Genomic DNA, 22789 nt, shown 5'->3' with positions numbered 1-22789 from the left:
CTTACGCCGCTTTCTGAAACGCGATTTAGGCCCGTCTAAATTTTGGCATAACTTACTTAGTCGGACTAACTTAGGCCCAAATCTACGACTTTTTGAGAAACGAGCCCCAGGAGTTCTAGCCCTAAGCTCTTTTACTTATTTACTTCAAAGTTCCCAATTTTATTACTCTTGGTCAAAAATCTTAATAATACCATTGCATTTCCGTTCAAATTTTATTACTTACTATCGATGGGCTTGATTGGTCTATTCGGATTAATTTCAGTACAAAATGATTTACCAAATTATAGTACATTGGAACAACAACAAAATCCAATTTGTTTTAACAAGATAATAATAGTTCATAAAATTAAAGTCCTTTTTCCAATCATAAAGTCACTGAATTTGAGGTACTAATAATATACATTCTGATTTAATAAACTTTTATTTCCTTTTACTTTCACTACTAATAACTAAATATGATTATGATATTAATATTGCCTAAGTTTAAAATGTTCAAATAATATGTCTGTGCTAAACCCTATAGGTTTACATTTTCCACTTTTAAATATATGGTTTATCCAAAGAAATAACCCTCACATGCATTTAAATATAGGTCAGTAATAAAATTTACACGGTATAAGCTAAAATTAGGCATTTACAAATTATCTGAAAGAGTACCAATTTACCGACCCTGATATTTAGGCTGTTCAAGGAAACAATCATTTTATATAATAATATTTCAAGAATAAGAGAAGTCATTTGATAGCTTTTTGCCACTAACCAATAATGCAATTTAAAATTACACAAAGAAAATGATTGCAGATGCTATAATTATAAATTCTCAAAATACGAGTCGGGTAAAGAAATTGCGTCTTTTATACAAAGGTAACAATATTGTATTTCTGACATTTATTTTTTATAGAAGAAAAAACAAAAAATAGTGCAGACATGCGTAAACATTAACTATTTGTTTTAAAAAAAAAAATTTAAAAATGGCATCAGGTTATTGAATGACTAAGATACACATAAAGGTAAAATTTTCGACATCAATTCACATCAGTCGTATTTAAACTTTTCATGCGAGTATTTACTTTGATTTTGTTTTTCTGTAAATTCTTACATCCACGCCTTGGCTGATCTAATCGATGCCATGTAAAGTGTACTTTGATACACACGCACTGGCCATCATTTACGTAACAGCCTAGATAACTGCATGTTATTCGAAGACCCGCCACTTTGTTTTTCTGTAAATACTTTGATCCACGACTTGGCCGTTCTAATCGATGCCATGTTTAGTGCATTCTGATACACACGCGCTGACCATGATTAGATAACTGCATGTATTTTGAAGACCCACCACTACCCAAGCGATATTGTCTTTGTGACTCTCTATGATTTATGTGTAGTTTTTCTTTTTTTAAGATGGCCTGTTTGACAGATCGCCCATTCTTTGTCACTGAGCAGTTTTGTTTACATCTCTATATTTAGAAATCGTGTCATTTGCCAGACCACCAGTTTATCAATGGCAGCTTACACTGGGGCTTCATATCCGGGGTTACAAACTTAATGTGTCATCTTTTTTTGGGGTTGATTTGTGCTTTTCTTCCTGGCAGAAAGCCGAGAGGGTTTATGATTTTTTGGGAGAAACAGAGCAATACCTTGGAATGGCCTAATTCTATATGCAATTATGCGTAATACATGTATGCAATATTATGTATCATAAAAATGTAATCTAATGGTGCTGGGTTAAAATAATTATGGTGAAATGAAGCTTGTAAATACCTCACACATTTCCAATGAGTGCAAGAAAGTAACAACTTGCAGTACTAAGCAGTTTTAAGGGTAAATGTAAAATTGTCAATTCCAATTACATGTAAAATTAACATTTTTAGCATGTAAGACCGCGGAACATTAATTGGCAAAATTGGAAATATGCAGCTAGCTTACGTCATTTCCATCTGTTACAGTTAAAACAATTAATGACAGACAATGAAATGGGCGGGTATAATTGGACACGGACGTCCGAGAAAACATTGGATTGAAATTCTAGTTTGAAGTTCATTTTCAATCCACCTGAGCTGTTTTCAAACCTAAAGTGTGAATGTATGAATCAAAAGACAAATAATTTCAATTCCCAAATACAAGTTGTTTGAAATTCATATTCATATGAGCTTTTTTGCCTATAATTTTAAGGACATTGGGAAACGTATAGAAGGCAGATATTATTTTTTCAGAGGACAGCCATTTGATTCTAGAAAGGGGGGTGGGGGGCTTTCAGAAATTGTGAAGTCAGATCATGTCTTCACATGACAGAATATATTCTAGGATGACAATCGCTTTTTTTTAGTTTTGTCTCCACTGATAAATTTTTGCCAAACCAAAACAGGGAGGGGTGGTCCAAACGAAAAGAAAACTAACTTTCTTATTTATTTCCAAGATCGTTCAGCACCCCCCCAATCCCCTCAGCACACATATACGCATCCAGTCCTCGACCTTGACCTCTAAACCGAGGTGATGTTTATGACGTAATTTACATCCCTCAACTAAACTGATTTAGAAGCTTATAATAGTATTTAGTAAATAAAGTAAAACCCAGTGTTAAGGGGCTACAAACAGTAAAACGCACACACCAATTCTAGATGAATAGATGCAGACAATGGTTAATCATCAAAAGACTGGATATAGACTGTAAATAATAGAAATAATAGAAACCTGAAATATTATAATTACACACAACATTTACACAAAACATAGACGATATAGACGAATATTCAGACGACTAGACTTTACAGTAATATATAATTTATCTATGTAAATCATGTCCGCTACAATCATGAAAAAAAAAAATCATTCTAATTAATATAAATGTACTAACGAATAAACAAATTCGAATGATATCAATTAAGTTTCTGATACGTTTGAAATCAAGAAGACGTTAGACAGAACACGCATTTGTCACCGATGCAACTGCCATTTTATATGTCACTTCGCGATTCCCCTTCGTCATATATTTCAGTTCTTCCGTTAAATATTTAGACATATATTTGATTTCGATTAAATAATAGTTAAAGTATTATAGTTACAGCATTCTAGGGCATTCATAAGGAACCCGCGACGTAAAGATCAGCTCTTTACTCTACAGCAAACGCTCTGCAAACGCTCTGCACCATTGAACCCACTGACAGGCAATTGAAAGATAATCTAAGAGCAACTAGCTGTCAGTTATAGAGATACTGAGAATTGCGATTTTTTCTTTTTTTTTTTTTAGCGAGAAGAAAAAAAAATTCTACCTGGAGTTAAGGAAGAGAAAATTAGAAACTTGACTTGAAATTTAGTATTTATTGGCAAATTTAAGACAGGGACTCTAAAACTGTCAAATTCAGAATAAATCGTGGTTTCATCTTTGAAAATCGATAATGAGATTAATTAAAGTTATAAATAAAAGGCTTTATTTCTATATTCTCTCGAGACAGGATCGAGCTTCCGGGGGCTGTTACTTACTCAAGCCTAAATTTGTTGTCTTTAAAACATTCCTTGTTTTAAGGATTCTATCCATTATAATTGTGACACAAACTACAAGTACGTAATTAATTTTTGTCCTAAGAGCGTGGTTTCGCCATTCATTGAAAAAGTATTATTATAAGAAATCCAGTGTTTGGAAATTAATTCAACTTCTAAGTGTACAAAATATAAAGGAACTTTGTAACCTTGGAAAATATTGATATCAAGCTTCCATTAGAAGAATGAAAAAAATGTAAATTTTTAGTGTTTTATAATTACAGTTGCCTGTTAGAAAGCACGTCCTACATAGTTTACTTGCTATTTATTGATTTTGTTCACTCTCATATTGTTATATTTTATAATATTGTATGTACGTTTAGTTATTACTATATGTAATCTGGTGTGTCGTATGACGCAAAGAAATAAAGAACTTGAACTTGAACATTATCAAATGTTTCTCGACGAATCAAATGTTAAAAGTAATCTACATGAAAGCATAGCATTATACATACATTAACTGGGTTCGAGGGCAACATGCGTTTTATCGGACCCAAGAACCAAACTGTTTGCCTGAGAACACAGTTAATATATGTTTTGTTATACATGTACCTTTTATTCATTTATTTTAAATTTTTTTTCTTTTGACATACATGCATGTCGAACACCAACGAATGCAAATCAGATTTATTATAAGAATAGTGTGGCCTTAATTTGTGCGAAAAACTATGTCTGTGAGCTTAAGAAGTGCTGTATATTATACATTTATTGACTGGGTTCGAGGGCAACATGCATTTTGTCGGACCCAAGAACTAAACTGTTTGCCTGAGGCCGTTAGTTCCATGCGACTTTTAATACAATACATTAAAAAAAACGGGACAGGACACTTTGAGAGGGGTGAGAGAGGCCCTAGGGAGTTATGGTATAAAATTTCATTGCAAAAGCTTAAAAGCTTCTTGAGATATCGCCCGGAAACGAAAGTGTTACACACAGACGGAATGTATGAATTTACGACCTTGAACTCTGACCCTTTGACCTCAAAATCAATACATGTAGAAGTCTTCCTTAGGCCACAGGGAGTTGTTATGTAAAATTTCATTGCAAAAGCTCACAGGATTCTCGAGATATCGCGTGGAAACGAAAGTGTTAAAACAGACAGAATTTATGACCTTGATCTTTGACCTTTTGACATCAAAGTCAATAGGGTTCTTCTTTAAGCCATAGAGAGTTGCCATGCAAAATTTCATTGCGAAAGCTAAAAGGCTTCTCGAGATATCGTGCGGAAACGAAAGTGTTACAGACAGACAGAAATACAGACGGACGGACCGACAGACGGACCGGACGGACAGAGAGACCCAAATTAATATCCCCCACTTTCAGTGAAAGCGGGGGACAATTAAACCGAATAAAGGTTAATTAAACCAGAAAGAAATGAATAGTACAAGAACAAGCTAATTCAGAGAATTTGTGTTCCCCGCCTAGGGAGAAAAGAAGAGCATGCGCAGTTCTGGGGGTGGGGTGGAGGTCGACCCCCCCTCCCATCTGGATTTGTAGAATTATTAAATGTATACATGTATACTGAAGCAAATAAAAAATGCCTATATGGATATAAAGATTTGATTGCTTATTCTTTAATATGTGTACAGAAGATTCTTTTTAGTATACAGAATATTTATCACACTGTAATAATGATTTAATGAGTTTGTACACGCCAGACGTCATAACTTTTTGTTTCATATGTTGAATAGAATCATTTAGTAAATCAAAAAAAGAAAAAAAAAAAAAAAAAAAAAAAAACATAAAAAAAAATTGGATTGTCCGGGATTTGAAGCCGGGCCCTCCCTATACCACGGAGGCACTTGATTATACAGCAAAGTATTTCAAAAGGGTAGTGTCAAAAGTCAGTAATGATAATGTTGTAAGAGTTATGCTTCTTTGACTATGTAACAAGAAGTTGATCTACTGATTTCCATAATATGACTTAGCTCATATTGAGTTAAGTCTGATTAAATGCAAACATTACGTTACATATAATGTTTATATTCACGTTCGATATTGTCAAAATTTTACACAATACATATTGTCTAATTTAGCCTTTACAAAACAGTTCTAATAGATGTAATTAGAATACAAAGTCTGCCGACAACCTGTATTATACGTAATAACTCTCAACATGCCCCTGTGCTAAAATAGTTCCATGCGACTTTTAATATACAATAAATAAAAAAAACGGGGCGGGACACTTTGGGAGGGGCGAGAGATGCCATAGGGAGTTATGGAATAAAATTTCTTTGCAAAAACTCAAAAGCTTTTTGAGATATCGCCCGGAAACGAAAGTGTTACACACAGACGGAATTTGTGAATTTACGACCTTGAACTTTGACCTTTTGACCTCAAAATCAATATAGGTCTTCCTTAGGCCACAGGGAATTGTTATGTAAAATTTCATTGCAAAAGCTTAAAAAATTCGCGAGATATCGCGTGGAAACGAAAGTGTTAAAACAGACAAAATTTATGAATTTATGACCCTGACCTTTGACCTTCTGACCCCAAAATTAAAAGGGTTCTTCTTTAGTCCATAGGGAGTGTGAGCGGTCCAATATCTCATCGACAGGTCCAATATCTCACTCCGCGGTCAAACATCGATTTGTTATGGACGCTCAGTAAAACATTGAAAATGTTAGACTTCTCTAAAGTATGGATTTATATACAAACTCATTTTTAAAGGTATAACAATTAGATTTTATTGTGAATTCTAGATACATGTGTTATTATAAGTTACTTATGCAGTATTAAAAGTATTCCACAGTACGTTCTACAAATGAAGCATTTTATTTGTAGCACTAATGATCTAGGGCTTGAAGATTGTTTTTAATTCTTCCACTTCTGAATTGAATTTCCCCAACATTTTCTGAATGTTTTCAAACTTTTTTATAATGTCATCTTTGACTTCCTCTTTTATCGACAGTTTTTGAATGTCAGAAAGTTTATCTAAATACTTCTTTCCAGTGAAGGCTTCCAGTCTTTGGCAGATATCCGACATCATTGACCAGGTGTCATCGAATTCTGTCTGAGGGGTGGATGCTGAGCTCACGTGATCAGTCAAATTGTTTCGGATTAACCTAGCTAATTCTCTCGATATCATCACCCACTGTCATCTCTCCTGCTGCAGGCATACTGTTTCCTCCCCATTTTCTTTTTGTTGGTTTTGGGACCTTCAAACAAATGTTTCTAATCAATGTATATGTTAATGATATATCAAAATTTTTATATCCAGAATTGATAGCTTCTTTCAAGATATCTTCTTGATCTTGGCGAAGTGTCTTATAAATTGATGATGGTTTCACTCTGTTATAAATGAGGAAAGAGGGCACCTCTAATTCTAGAATATCCCGGAATGCCTGATTTAACACATCATTTGTTGTCATTTCAAGTTTTGCAAATCTAGACCGTCCCCCGAGGTCTAGCCCAGAAGCCACTGGAGTGCTAGACACACTCATCTTTGACTGAAACAAAATTAAACTTCATTTAGTAACTGTGATCAAGCCAATTTAGCAGAAACGGGAAACTAAAATTTTAAAGAACAAAATCATATAGCGATTATATTTATCAAGAAAGTTTAATTCCGAAACCTGATTGAAGACAAAATAGAATAAGGATAGGAGTAGGTTGTATAACAGAACATAAAATGATATGCTAATTGTATAGAAAAGAAAAGAAAATATGAATATAATAAACAATAACTTTTGATTCGAAATTTGCCTTTTAATTTTTAAATATAGATCGTAATTTAGGGTACCTTTTCCCAATATTTTGTGATATCTTCTCTGTAAATATAGTTCTTTTTCCCTGCTGGACAAGACGAGCACAGGAATTTAGCGTCTGCTGTAAACTTAGATTCGTTTATGACAGCACTTCTTTTGCTATCACAAAATCCAGTGGGTTTGCATTTGAACGCAATTTGGAAATCAGAATTTTTCTGGAAGGTGCTAGAAAGATTGTGTAACATACGCTCAATATTTTCTCTAATCTGGTGACACGTTGAAACATCAACATTTCCTTCTACAACAAATATCTGTTTGAGTCATTCCAAGCATAATGTTATGATCCTTGAACATGAAAACAGCCACTGTCTGGTAAATGCATCCTCGGCCTTCGTCGGAAAATATCTCCCAAGGAATCTGCATGCAAGTTGCTACAAGGCGATGGAAAATTCCAACAGGAAGAACATCAAACCTGTAGCAGCGAATGGATGAGGCAGGGTATGACGAAAAGGAATCCACAGGAAAACGGCGCTTATTCATACAGGGTACGTACCATTTTTGATTTTGTCCCCCCATTTAAGCTAAAAGACCGAGTTTCTCCATATATGGCATAATCTCATTTTTGTGTTCAATATAACCCTTATTTTTAATTTTCCAAATATCTGACAGCAATTCGGTTAATTCTCCGGTTTCATTGAATTCTCTCCATTCCTTTGCAAACATTACAAAATCCTTCTCTGCGTGGTTTTTATCTGTTATGACGTTTTTGAAAGCATCTGCAAACCTCTGAACATCAAGAATGATAACATTATCAAGTAATGTTTGGTTAAAGTGCAATATTTCCCCAATATCGTGGAAAAACTGCAGCATCACATCCATATCCTCTTTTTCTTCCAGCTTAATTTCCGTTGGCAGTTTTGCATTGAAGGGCTGTAGTGTTTTTATATTCATTATCTTTATATATTTATTTTTCTGGAAGAAATTTTCAAATATAGCCCATGAACGTGGAAGCTCTTCACCCCAGTGATCAAGTTCTTGAACAACATTAACAATTGACAATTTGATGTTTTCAATGCTCTCATTTTCAAGGAATCCAACAGCAAACATCCTGTCTTTGTGAAGATGGCTCAGCAAGCACTTGTCTTTTGTGTCTAGAATCTCACAAACGTCTCCAAAATACTTGACTTTCTCCTAAGGATATTATATCAACTAGATCTGGTTAATTAGGTAAAATAGTTTACTGAGAAATACATTTATACTAAAATTTCCTCCTATCATGTTTTTATCCTGTTTTCATTACTTAAATTTGTTTTTTTTAGATAAATGTGTGAAGAGAATATAAAACTAACAACCTCTGGTATATTATGACAATTGACCTAACAAGTGTTTTGACATAATGCTTTTAAATGTTAACATTTACAAAATGTGTTTTTAGTGTTTTTGTGAATAATAAAATAGTTAATTTTTGTCAGTTTTGTGTCTGCTCGGCATTTTGAAAGTGCAATTTACATCAGCAATATAAAGTAATGAACGGTTCTAGAAATCTTTTAATGGTTTGTAAAGTGAGTTATAAACTAAAATATTAGACATACCTTTTCTGTTTTTTCTTCGTCATGTGTGCCAATTAGCAGAATAGGGGCTTTTTCACTACTGTATTGATGAAGCGACTTCACCCAAAATATTAGATAATCTGAATTAAATAGGCATTAAGTTGATTAATTAATTGCTTTGAATATGAATATCAAACTAACAAAATGAAATGTTTCCATTTGATTTATTTTGAATTCAGTTGTGCTTTATAGTGTAACAAAATCTACTTTTAACTTTTAAAAAAAGATGACTTTTTTAAATTCACTTCAGTGATAGACACATTTCTAGAGTAGAAACAAGTGTCACAAATGAACCTCAACGTATGACACCTATTGTGTTTTTTTTAAACCGTGCTTACGTCATTTCTTACATAAACAAGAGCCCCAAGGGCCATAACCATCATACTGATTATAATACAACAATTTAGAGGATTAGAAGTATGAAATAAACTGAAAGATAAAGCTTTGTTGCCTAAAATCAAGAGAAATACAATGATCAACTAAATACTTAGTCTAGTACTCAGAAATAGCTCATAGAGTAAGTTCTTCTTGTCCCTAGTTATTGCTATCACCATGCAGATTATTAACAAAAATAAGTGCTTATTAAAACCTCTAAAATTGTCTTTGACGAAAGATATTTTTGCTTCATTTTTATTTATCAATTATTTACAAATCTACCTATCATTAAAACTATGAAAGTACATTTTGTTATACAATGCTTGCATAATTATCTTATTCTATTAACCTTCAATATAAATTATTTATACTTAAGTGATTAATTATCAAACTGAAAGGTGAACTGCAAAGGCGAATACCTTCTGTCAGTAGTATACAAATTGATAGAGCCCTGGCTACCACCAGAACACTTGATCAATTAAAATGGCCTAGATTTTCAAAAGTCCGGTAAAATACCTTTCAATATTAAAACCTTTACTTTGTTTGCCTCCGAGATGCCAATGAAAAAGGATATTTAAAAAGAAATAATGCATTTTCCCTACTGATTCAAAACAGCCCAATCCTTACAACAGAATCTATGACCCAGGCTTATGAACTTCAGTTTGGAAGAGGTGCCCTCGCTCATCAAAACTATGCTGAAGATTTTCAAAGAATTAACGCATTTTTACCACATAATCAATAGAGCCCCCCCCCTCCCCCGGAGCGCTAAAACCCCAGGCCCTTTGACGACAAGTTATTAAAGAAATTGAAGAAGCACCTATAATCCATCATCACTATGCACTTGTTTATCTCCTTAATCCCAGGAGCAGACAACATTATTAAATTAAACTGATTCATTTTTCCTATACTAGCAGGGGCCATTAAATTCACAATTTTGGAAGAGATATACCATGCATTTAGTTTGTTTACATAAACCAAGGAGTAGAGATGAATATTTTCAAAGAATTAATGCAATTTCCTTAATAATCAATAGAATAGAATAGAAACCCGACCAAACTACAGAACCCCTGACCTAGGGGCCATGAAATTAACAATTCCCGCCGACAATTAGCACCATTGCTCATCTTCTATGCGTTTAACTTGTTTGCTTAATACCCAGGAGTAGAAAAGAAAATTTTCTAAGCATAAATTCATTTTCACTATATCATATATAGAGGCCCCATCCCCCTACTGAATCCCTAACCCTGGGCTACACATTTCTCAATTTTGGAAGAAACACCCTTATACGTCATAAATATGCTTTAAATTACTTGCTTAAAACCCAGGTGCAGAGGATCGAGAGGATTCTCCTAGAATTAATCATTACTATGCATTTAGTTTATTTTTTGAATACTCGGGAGTAGAAGAGATGATTTTTTAAAAAGAAATAATGCATTTTCACTCTAGCTAAAGAAGGAGAGTGTTAAAGACTGCATTAATTTTGATGGATTTTGTCCATCCCTCTGGCCTTAAGGGACAGGAGGACTGAATTTTTACTCAAATTTATACATAAATGCTATATGCCAGAATTGGTTGAACTTTGTTCTGTGCTTCCAGAGAAGAAGCTGAAAATGTTTAAATGTTACCACACGGGCGAAAATGGATAGGAATATTACCTGAGTAACATCAGGTGACCTAAAATGCAAACATAAGATTCACACAAATCTGTGTCTATTAATTATGGTTAAAATTACGTTTTTTCATAGCATATTGTATATTCCAGAAAATGCATTTCTACTTACCTCTGTGTGTCCAGTCTTTGTAAATGGAGCATTCCTGGTTACAAACGTCTTCTCCGACCTTATCATCAAACTTCTTTTCCATATTAAGCACCAGAATAAAGAATGCCCTTGGACTCAAAAAAATCTGATGTGAGGCATAATAGGCACACTGTCCTGCAAAGTCAGTCATGGTAATTTTTTGGTCAGGGTCATCAGAAACATTTTCTGTAACACGTATAATTCCTAGTATACGAGTATCAAAGTCTTTAGGATCATCCTGATGACATTCGATCTGTCCATTTATTTTCTCTGATAATGTAACACCACTGATTCCTTCGGACAAGTTAGTTTCAATATTACCCCTGTCCTCTGCCATTTGTTCGACATTCACTGCTTCACTGGCATGGTTGTCCTCCCCTGAATCATCAGTATCCTGCACTTTCAAATCATTTGAAACTTCCACAGGGTGATGCGGAACATTGTGAAGTTGACTACCATCATCAATTGTAACATTAAAGTGTTGTTCTTGGTTTGACAAGTTTACTGTAAAAATATAATTTTCATAGCTCATTTTCTTTATTGAAATCTTTAAGCCTTATTTTTTTTATAAAACAAACTGTGGTCATTGAATTGCAGTACATGCTGAATCTGTACTGTAAAAATTAAGTGAACAGTAGGACATAATGGGATTTTGCAATGCACGGCAGCACAGGCTGATACTGTACTGCAAATGTACATCATTGGAACTGCAGAAATTTTCTTATTTTCATCTCAATGTCAATTCAAATGCTACTTTTGTATTGTAAACATTGCTGCATTTGCGCTGCATTATCTTTATCAAGGAGAAAGTATTTCCCAAAAGAAACACTTTTATTAAATTTGATTGCGATAAAGAAAAATTTAAAAGCTAACCTTAATGAGTAATAACATTATTTGTTTTATTCAGAAAAGAATAATCAATATAATCTCTATAGAGAGAAACAGGCAACATACATGTAATCGATATTAGCTTTATTTTTAAATAAAACAAATGAAAACAAAAAATCTAGCACTACTACTACGCTACTAAACCCTTTTTATTTTCACTTTTACATTTTAAATTCTGCTGTTGAAAACTACTTAATTTGAAATAAATCGGGTCCACTGTGAGGCACGCCCGGTCAGTCTAGTATACTGTGGCGATGTGTCAAAATGCAAAAGTGTAAATAAATAGTGTTAGTAGCATAGTAGTAATGCTAGATTTTTTTTGTTTTCATTTGTTTTGTTCTTTATATATATATATATATATATATATATATATATATATATATATATATATATATATATATATATATATATATATATATATATATATATATATATATATATATATATATATATATATATTAGGGATGGCAATCGAATACAGAATTGCTAATCGGTTGACTGAAAGACGGTTCGACCGATTAACCGGTTAATCATCAAAATACACATTTTCTTGACATTTTTTTTAAGTAGCCCTATTCATATATACAAGAAGACTAAAAAAGAAGCTAGACGTTAGAAACTTACTGATCTTGATGACTGAGGAAACTACATGTGATGTACTTTATTATAATTTATTTTGATTTCAATAGAAAAGAAAAAAAAATTAGAAAACCATGAAACATGCCCGAGAAATCAAGCATTAATAATTTTCCAGAGCAGATGTCACAAAAGTCATTCAGCATTGTCACCGCAATCAAAACGAAGTCTGAACTTTCACTTAATCTATACTATTTGTCTAATAACATAATTTGATTGATAAATGCAAAAAATAGACATACTAATTTACAGTGCTCAACGCTGGTAAATTTAATATTATCAAAGAATTACAGAACGGTAGGCGAAACAACATGTTGTTTAAACAGTAATTAACACTTCACAAAATGATCAATTGTTCCGCGATTTCAATCAAAAGAGACATATTCGTCAATCACCTCCAAATCAGCTTAAATAGATCTGTGAAATAATAAACAATCAACGTTTATGCAGAATTTTTTTTTTAAAAATGAATTTTACATACATTTTATTTTTTCCGACTAACCGATTCATATTTTCTAACCGATTAACAACGTTCCGACCCAGTAATCGGTTAACCGGTTACAAATTGCCATCCCTACTAGTGATAAAATTGTTGTTATATTGTTATTTTGTTATATTGAATAAAGAAAAGTCTCTGTACTCTCTTGATGGAGAAACAATCAACATTATTGATATTAGCTTCCCCCCGAAATATTGCCATTCAAATAATTTTTATTATTGACCAGAAAGGAGAGCTTTCCAGCAATATAATCGATTTTGGTTTTGATTTGGTAGATTTATTTCTTTTGACATAATGATACCGTCGCGCTTTCCAACATTATAATATCACAATAAAAAAAATAACATAATCATGACAACTTTAAGATCAATTCCTTAGCACTAAAATCAAGGTGCAGGATAATGTATAAGATCCAAATTAAGTTGCTGAATTTTAATTCAGCCTTGAGGACGAAAATATTGCAATCCTCTCCGCCTCGGGAAGCATTTCATCACTGAGGGGCAAACATAATCAGTGTGTCCTCAACCCCTGTCAAATTAAGAGCCATTCTCTGTAATGACTTGAACTTTAATATAGGAGCTGTGGCACGCATAGTCTCAGAATTTCTCCAAACTCTCTATGATAAAAGTTTTTGATACTATAAACTCAAATCAGGCAAAAAGTTGTTGCTACGCGTCATGGTCACCATAGCAACATGTCCTAAAGTTTGAAAAATGGCATTTTTCAACATGTTCAGAGTCCCACAGTTAACGTTTGCAGCAAAGCAAACAAGTAGCAATGACTGTTTCTGAAAGTTGAAGGCCTGTTGTCTTAAATGCATGATAAACATGTTTGGTAAATTAACTATTACATACGTTACTATAGAAACAAAGTATTCAAAAGTAATAATTTTGTTCATTTGATTTTATAAAGTCGTACACTTAAGAATAAAAACAATTATATGTTGAAATGCAAGCAAATAATAGACAGGAGATCCTTGTAACGTATACCAAGGACATAATCTGATATTTCTTATAGATTGGCAATGGTTGCCATGGTTTTAATACAACGAAGAGATTTTAAATTCACTCTCTTAGTGTTTTAATCTTATCCTATCTTTTTCAAAAGCATATTTCTATATAACTGATGATCAATTTTTAAAGGCGTTTGTGTGACCCTAATTTACACATTTCAAAAAATTCAAATTAGATTCTTAAATAGAGCGTAGCTACGGAAATAAGGCAAAAACATGCATAAAAATCTGAGAAATATTCTGTTTCCTTGGATACGTACCCTTGTATGTATCTAGACTCCCAAAACTTTAATGATTGATATATATGAACAACTAACCTGACTTTCAATTTTGACTGCCACCTCGTCTCTAACTGGATGCAAAAAGCTGGTACATAGGGTTTAATATTGGCATAAAATTAACAAAATCGAACATTTTCTCTTCTTGGTAACCATAGCAAGTGTTGTATTTTTCAACAAGCTTTATCAACATATCATATTCAAATTACATTCTACCAGATAAGTACTATTCAAGGTGAGTCAAATAATATGTTTCTTGATTAAAAGGTAAGTAAATTCCTAAAGCAGCAAAAAAAATATCACTTTAAACAACTAGTACGTTATTTCCATGGTTACACTGCAAAGTAACAATTAATCCCTATTTTTCTTATGTTGTCGGTGTTGCAAGGTCCTAAGGATGTATATGTGCCAGTCATGAATTTCATTGTTTTTCCTCAAGATAGTAGCATTAACCCAATCATAGCAACATATTTTGCATGGTAAAACTGTGTTACCATGGCAACCATGAAAGTTATTTTTAGAATAATATTGCCAATACCTAATTACTTAAGGTCAAATATTTTTATTGTTTTTCTTAGGTTGTTGATTGAGTTTGATCATGTAACATCTATCATTTGTGAATATTGAGCGTTTTTCAGCAGTTTTCAGCATCTAAAATGTATTCCAAATATACCCATGGTTACCACTTACTTAGAGATAAATTCTAAATATTTCTTTATAGCATAAATGGAACAAGGTGTCATGTTTTTGGGAGAATGGTTTGTTTGCTTTTCTTTGTCTTTATTAAAGGTTAATAAAGATTCAAACTAGCTGAAAATCTCAATTTTTTTCAACTTTTCTGGCTGCTACCATGGCATCCAAGAAACATAGCAACGAAATTTTATTTGATATATGTTTCTGGTGTCAAGTTGTAATAATGGGCAAAGTTTTATAAAAATCAGTGACCATGCGTGGCAAAGAAGTTTAAGTGGTTACAGAGAATCGCTATTAATATTTGTATTTGTTATTTACCGGTACAAAATATTCAAAAATTTTATTACGTAATATGCAAATTGTACATTTATTCTGTTTAATGTATATTTCAAAGATGTGTAACGTTTGCATTTTGTTTTAGATCACTGTTTATTATCTTTATTTCTTATATGTCTTTAAAAATATTTTTTCAATGAAAAGATAATTTTTGACCACGAGATGAATCAACAATACCTTTGATGGTGTTTGTCACATCAAATACATCAGTGTGAATATCGATTCCTCTGGTTGAACGGATCTTTATCTTTATTTCTGCCAGGTCAATGCCTTTCAGTCTCTCCAGCAGTGTTGTTTTTCCACTACCGGCAGAACCTACTATCATCCCAGAGGCGTGGTACATCTTTGTCTTCCCTTTCTTTAAATTCTCGATAGAATTTTTTACTGATTCATCTCCCCTCATAATAATCTGCATTGGAATGCCCACTATATAGAAAGTAAACATTATCATCATAATATGCTCCATAATCATGCATTTAAAAAAAAGAAAAGAAAAATAACTTTAAGAATTATTTAAGAATGAAAGTTATTGTAATTGATTTTAAGACTTAATAGGCAATTACTATAATTGTAATTTATACGGAAATCTGCTGAAGATGCTTGCATACAGTAGCTTCGATTACTCATGAGGAATACAAAAAAAAAATTCGTTTAAGATTTTTTCTTCTCTATTATGGAATGAACGTTGAATCTCTATTGTGGCCTCACCATATCCCCAGAGGTAATGCTTTGTGAAAATTTGATTTGGAATGCAGATTTTTAATAAAAAAAATTTTTGGCCTTCTATTTTTAGAGAATTTTAAATGTCCTAATATTTTTTTTCACTATTTCTTGATCCCTTTTGACAATGATAAAGTCCTTCAAGGAATGTTTTGTGCCATATTTAGTTACGACTGATTTACGGGCTCTGGAGGAAAAAATTTAAAAGCTAAACACCTGACGAAGTCTGATCAGAAAGTTCATTTAAGCCTGTATCTAAAGGGATTTTAAAATCTTTAAAATGATATTTTTTTGAAAATTTGTTCTGAAGAGAAATATTTTGAAATTAAAAGTATTTTATTGTTTCCACTTTTGAATAGCCCTGTAAGACCTTTAAGGTGAATGTTGAAAGACGTTTTTCAGACAATAAGGTAATTATTTTCACATTAAATTTTCTGCTGATTTTTCTGTTCGCCCAATCATGACAAGGGGCACACGACGGATGTGACCCTTTGACAGAAGATATTTTTATCCTCTATGGCACCTGATCCTACCTCTGATGTTCTTAAAGGTTCAGATATGCTCTATTCCCATTTTAGTTTGTTCCAGTGCACTTTCGAGCTTGATTACTGTTCGTTTTCTTCATATTTCATTGACGAATCAATATGAATCCCGATTTATCTAGATTTGGGGGATGTTTTACTGAAATCAGGTAGTGGTTTTGCAGGAATAAGAACGAAATTAAAAGTTCCTGACAGCAGGTGATAACAAAGAAGAAAAAAGACATCAGATATCTGAACCTAAAAGTTATTCTGAATGCCTCACTACAGTTAACGGAGGAAGAATTCATGGAATTCTCATACTACAGAAGTGAGTTAAGGAAATTATAGACGTTTCCATACCTATCGTACATAAAAAAGTAAAAACTTGTTTTCTAATTCAAACTTTTATATTATGCAGGTGATAGACAGTACACATAATATGACTTCATAATGTGCACTACCTTTAACATGTTGTGGGTACTAAGTATGAATAAGGCACTAGCTTTAAACTTTCTCTGTATAAAAGATAAACATCTTATGCATTTTTATAAGCTCATTTGCCTAAACCTAGCCTTAACTCTCTTGCAAACAGGACCTATACTAGATTTTCAATCATCAATCGTTTGTACATCAAAATAAACATGCCTTTTCGGAATACGGTGTCGCGAAAGGACGGATCCATCATTGTTGGGTGTGTGAATATATCCTCTCCAAGTCTTTCTATCAATCGATCCGTTTGTTGCGGCAATAACCAATGAAAAACTTCATCCTCTTTTGGGGGTAAGTCCATGACCTGCAGTACTCTGCTACGTTTTCATTTTCTGCCTCGGACAGAAAAATATCCATGAATTTAAGATCTTCTGCAAAACTGAGAAAACTGGCATGTCTTAGGAATTCATGAGAAAAAATGACTTCTGAACTGGTATATTCAAGAACTGGACTGGATTTTTCTAAATTTGAAAGACTGGATTCTGTAGTGATTTTTTGGAAATTAAAATTTTCAGCAACAGCATTGTATTTCGTAGTCCAGTGTTCCTGTTTCAGATTGATTTTGTAATTTTGGCACATAAGTAGGCACATTAAAACTGCATTTCCATCTACAAATTTTAAAACAAATAATTGTTAAAATATTGTATATAAAGAAGTTCGCACCTCTCTGAAAAAAAAATATCACGATATGCTTGCGAACTCCTTTCGTTTTATGAAAAGGTTGAGAACTCAACAGTGTTATCAAATGGGGAGAACTCCTCCCCACCATAGCTGGGAAAACTTAGACAATAACATCTTTGGAATGAATATGATTAGCAATACTTCTTAATCTATGTCTGTAAAAAAAAACAAAAAAAAAAAACAAACAAACAAACAAACAAACAAACAAACAAACAAATGACTCTGTAATCTTAATTAGGACTAAACTTCGCCCATTAAATTTTACAATCCTGTCTACTGGGAATATGCGAGAGTGATGCTTTTTTCAGACTGTTGAAATGTCAGTAAATGTTCTCGTTGATTACATTGTAATTGACCAGGAAACGATGTTTAAGTAACTTTTGAGATGACATTTACCCTGATAAACAGGCGAATTCGAACGCTTAGACAATTCCGATGTTCGTTAGTTAGAAATAAAATCAAAGTTGAGAGGATATAAAACTGTATAAAAAAAAAAAAAAAAAAAAAAAAAAAAAAAAAAAAAAACTTCTTTGATTATCATTGTAGATGAAAGGTCACTTCCTTATATTTAAATAAAAAAAATATCAGCTCCAAGATTATTTTAACAAATAGATTTTGAGTCAATACGTTATAACATTTTTATACACACTGCACTGATGACCAGAGTTGATTTTGCCACCGAATAATTTAATAAAATCTTATATGACATTTATAATCTTTTTAATTTTATATCTTTCTTTTTTTATTTTTGAAATTTCAAACCTTTTCTCTTGTGAATCTCCTCCAAGCATTTCCTGACATCTCTACAGTCATGTCGTCTGTGTTCTACAGAGGAGGTACATTTCCTGACATCTCTACAGTCATGTCGTCTGTGATCTACAGAGGAGGTACATTTCCTAACATCTCTACAGTCATGTCGTCTGTGATCTACAGAGGAGGTACATTTCCGAAACAAAGGAACCTCACTTGAGACACAGAAGTTGTCCATTCTACCTCTAGTATGAATTTTGCATTTTGGGAGACCTGTTTAAAGAATAGAATTGTTATTAACAGAAGAATTAAAATATCTTTTGACTACAGCATATTAAACATTCTGATAAAAGATGCAAAAAAGAAAAAGAAAACAAGCCATGGATTGCGATTCATGGCATTGCCTCATCATTTAGAGGGCAGTAATGTTTTTTTAACAAGTGTTGTGGGAATTAGATTCAGCTAATTTACACAAAAGTGTAATATTACGAATTGAGACACACATATTTAATTAAAATATGTACATGTATACATGTATTCATTTCTTTTATATCCAATCTAATTTGTTAACAATTTATCATTAATCACTAATGATTACAATAAACTGTAATTAAAATAAAGATAAATTGTAATTTCAAAAAATAAATAAATAAATAAATAAAAATAAAAAAATATATATGAAAACTATTACTATATTTTTTTTTAACTGACTCCAATGTATTATCTGTAATGTTGGTTATTAATTTGTAAACATGATATTATACAACACATAAACAATCAAATCACGGTATTTCTTACCTGTCAGACAATCCCCATTCATACACCTGTATATTTCCACTGTGCTGTTGTTCTCTGATCCAACCCATAAAAGGTTGGTTTTATCGTTTTATCGTTTTTAACTCAGGCTCTGTGGTTTGTCTAGCTAGTGTTGTTGTGGTGTTTGTATCTGGGAGAGGACGTTACCATCACAGTCTAACATCTGTACTGAGTTGGTACTCTGATCACACACCAGGATGTGTGACAGCGCGTCAGTACAGATTCCTCATGGATGAAGTCGTATTCCTGAGGAGGGTCCTGTGTAGGAGAAGCGATGTTTTCCTCCATAATTTGTCACTACTAATCCATAGTCAAAGTCGGACACAATAACATCTCCATTGCGGTTCTATGTGATGTAGATAGGTCTACTATGCAGTTTCTGGCCTGTTCTGTTGCCTTGCGGTATGATGGTCTGGATGCTTTCTCCTGTTGAGTTATAACGGAGTATTTTGCCTGTATATGGCCATGTTCGAGAAATCCACATCCCGACCAGCAGGTGTCCAGTGGAAGGGGAGCTGTAGACACACCGTGGTTCCCATGGATCTATGCAATTTATTAATGTACTTTTTTTCTTGTTATCTTTAGAAAGTTTGGTGATGTTAAACTTCCTGTCAATATAAATTAAATCACTATGAGTATTCACCGTATGGCCTCCATTGTAAGTACCAACATCTGTCAGATGATGTAGTTTTTCTCCTGTTGTGTTTGTTAAGATAAGATTTTGACACCAATTACTGACCCAGACTAGGCTCGACGTGACACGGGAAATGTGACGGCCTTCATCAACACCTGTCACTCTGACAGATTTCTGTTTCAAAAATCAAGGCATCAGACATTTATTTCCTAATCTTTTCCATTGTTTTCTCTCCATCAAAGAGCCATTTGTTGAATTCCTCAGTCAGAAAGATTTCTCTGTTAATCACAATATGGTGTTATATTAATCATCTACATCAATGACATACCTCTATTTACAATCTGTTTAATAATATACAATTATTTAATGCCTGAGCAGTCAATAGACCAGAATATTTTTCCCTTGGTGCAGGGAACAGCTCAGTGTGTTCTATTGGCCTCGGGCAACAGAACACAATGAGCTGTTCCCTGCACCAAGGGAAAAATTTTCAGGTCTATTGACTGCTCAGGCATTATATAATTGTTTTATTACCTAATTCCATTTTCAGCATTAAATTAGTGTTCACAATATTGTATATTACAGAAGGTTCCTGTACCATTATGCATTAAAATCATTGTAAATTAATACCCAGATGTGGTGCATCTGTAATATAATTAAAGTTACTCTCAATAAATAAAATTTCCTACCATTGAAATCTTAAAATTATTATCAAAAGATCAAATAAAATGGTTGTTTACCACTGACGCCTGCACATTGTATAAATTCGAAACCCGGATCGGTTTTTCCGAAATACGTTGCCGGTCAATAGATCGCAGTCTATTGACCGGCAATTCAATAAATCTGTTTCAAAAGATAAGGAAAACTGAAAGTTCATACAGAATAGACGAAAAATATTAAATCTCTCATAAAACAACAAAATCCATTTGATTAGGTAATAATATGTATTACTAGAAACTCATTATTAGTAATGGGGTATTCAGTTATACTACTTCCTGTTTGGAGTGGTCCGCGTGGCTTAGTGTTTAGAGCGGTTTTTCGGCCGGCACTTCTAGCGGAAATAGTTTGCATGGACATGTCCTTTCTAACGTCGGTATTAACCTAAAGCTTATGTAGAAACAAAATAACTTGAACAATTAACTTTTTTGCATCACTTCCTGTCACCACCGGAAGTAATGGAAGTACACGATTTTTACACGATGCAAATAAATGGATAACTGACAATTAGATCTGAAAGTTTTAGACTTCAGTCGTTTACTGTTTCTGAGCAATTGTGAGAAGAAATTCTAAATTTGAGGACAGGAAAACACGCGACCTGGAGAGAATTGTATAAAAATCTCTGACGTTTTCTCTAGACATTTGTAGTATCTATAACATATTTAAAAAATATTTCAAATACTTTATCAATAAGGAAAAGTTATGAGAAAGTTAAACATCGAAGTTTATCTCTTAGAACCGGAAGTTACTTTTTTGTTTCCTGTGGAATCTAACAAACTTCAAAAAAACGAAAAAGATGCAATAAAGTGATACAAGTTTTAGCTAAAAAAAAATTTTTTTGATTTCTTTGAACACTTCCTATGACAACCGGAAGTGAAGGCTGAAGCTTTTAACCCTAACAGATTCGCCTACTCCTTTAGGTCTATTACTCACATACGTTTGATGTCTTAATCTCTTACCGTTTCTGAGATCTCACTCAGACAATTTCTTATATTGAGAACAGAAAACACACGACCGGAAGTTTATTTTACAAAGACATTTGACGTTACTCTACACATACATTTGCTAGATAGAACTTTTTATTGTTAAAATGATATTGTCCTACGGACCTGGTTTAACGATAGAATTCGTTCCGTGTGTTGGCAACGTAGCAAAATAAATACGGGCGATAACTCGAACTCTTTGCATTTCCTACGAACAATTCAGAGAGGTCCGAATGTCAACATGGCGCGTAAATTTGAAGCGAGGAAAAAACGTTGAGAAAATGAGCTGAATTTCCATATTTATATGGATTTTTTTTTAGGCTAAAAGGCGTATACAATGTTAAAAAGGTTTTTTATGATTAATTTGGTAGTTATATATTTTCAGTGCAACTCCTTTTGTATTCTTCAAACTCATTTTGGAGCGGATCTGCTCCGATTTGCTACATAGCAAATATATGGGACGTATTCTAACTGTGGTGAGGGCTTGTCCAGAGACACAGTTAGATTATTCTAATTACACATTTGCAGTCGGAATTATATATTTAAAAATCAGTTCAAATACTTTATCTATAAAAGACATTTATGGGAGAGAAAATACTCAAATTTTGTAGTTTTTCTCTTATAACCAGAAGTTATCAATTTATTTTTGTTGGGACTAATATATTTCGAAACTGCGAAAGAGATGCAATAATGTGAAGCAAATTTTGATTTAAAATAGAAAAGTTAGAATTTTCTATTTCTTTGATAACGTCCTGTGACAACCGGAAGTGACTGTTGACGCTCTTAACACAAATGGTTTCACCTACTCCGCAAGGTCTATCACTCACATAAGTTTGCTATCTTAATCTCTTATCGTTTCTGAGATCTCACTCAGACAAAATGTTTTTGAAAAAAATATATCGGAAATCGGACATATCTGACGACCGGAAGTTAATTTTTGAAAAAAAAGAGAAAAACATCCAGGGATATTTTCATTCTCTATCATCCCTGAAAATTACGGCTCCACACTATCCTTTTTCATTCTTTTTTTATCTCCCCTTGGAAATTGGAATTGGCATTTTATTTGAATAAATTTATATTTGCTGTAAGCAAAGATTCATTGTTTAAAATTGGA

The sequence above is a fragment of the Saccostrea echinata genome, unplaced genomic scaffold, assembly GCF_033153115.1.
Source record: "Saccostrea echinata isolate AGI-Se365-2 ecotype Australia unplaced genomic scaffold, CSIRO_AGI_Sech_v1 ptg000046l, whole genome shotgun sequence".
NCBI classification, from domain to species: domain Eukaryota; kingdom Metazoa; phylum Mollusca; class Bivalvia; order Ostreida; family Ostreidae; genus Saccostrea; species Saccostrea echinata.
This window is presented reverse-complemented; position numbering follows the sequence as displayed.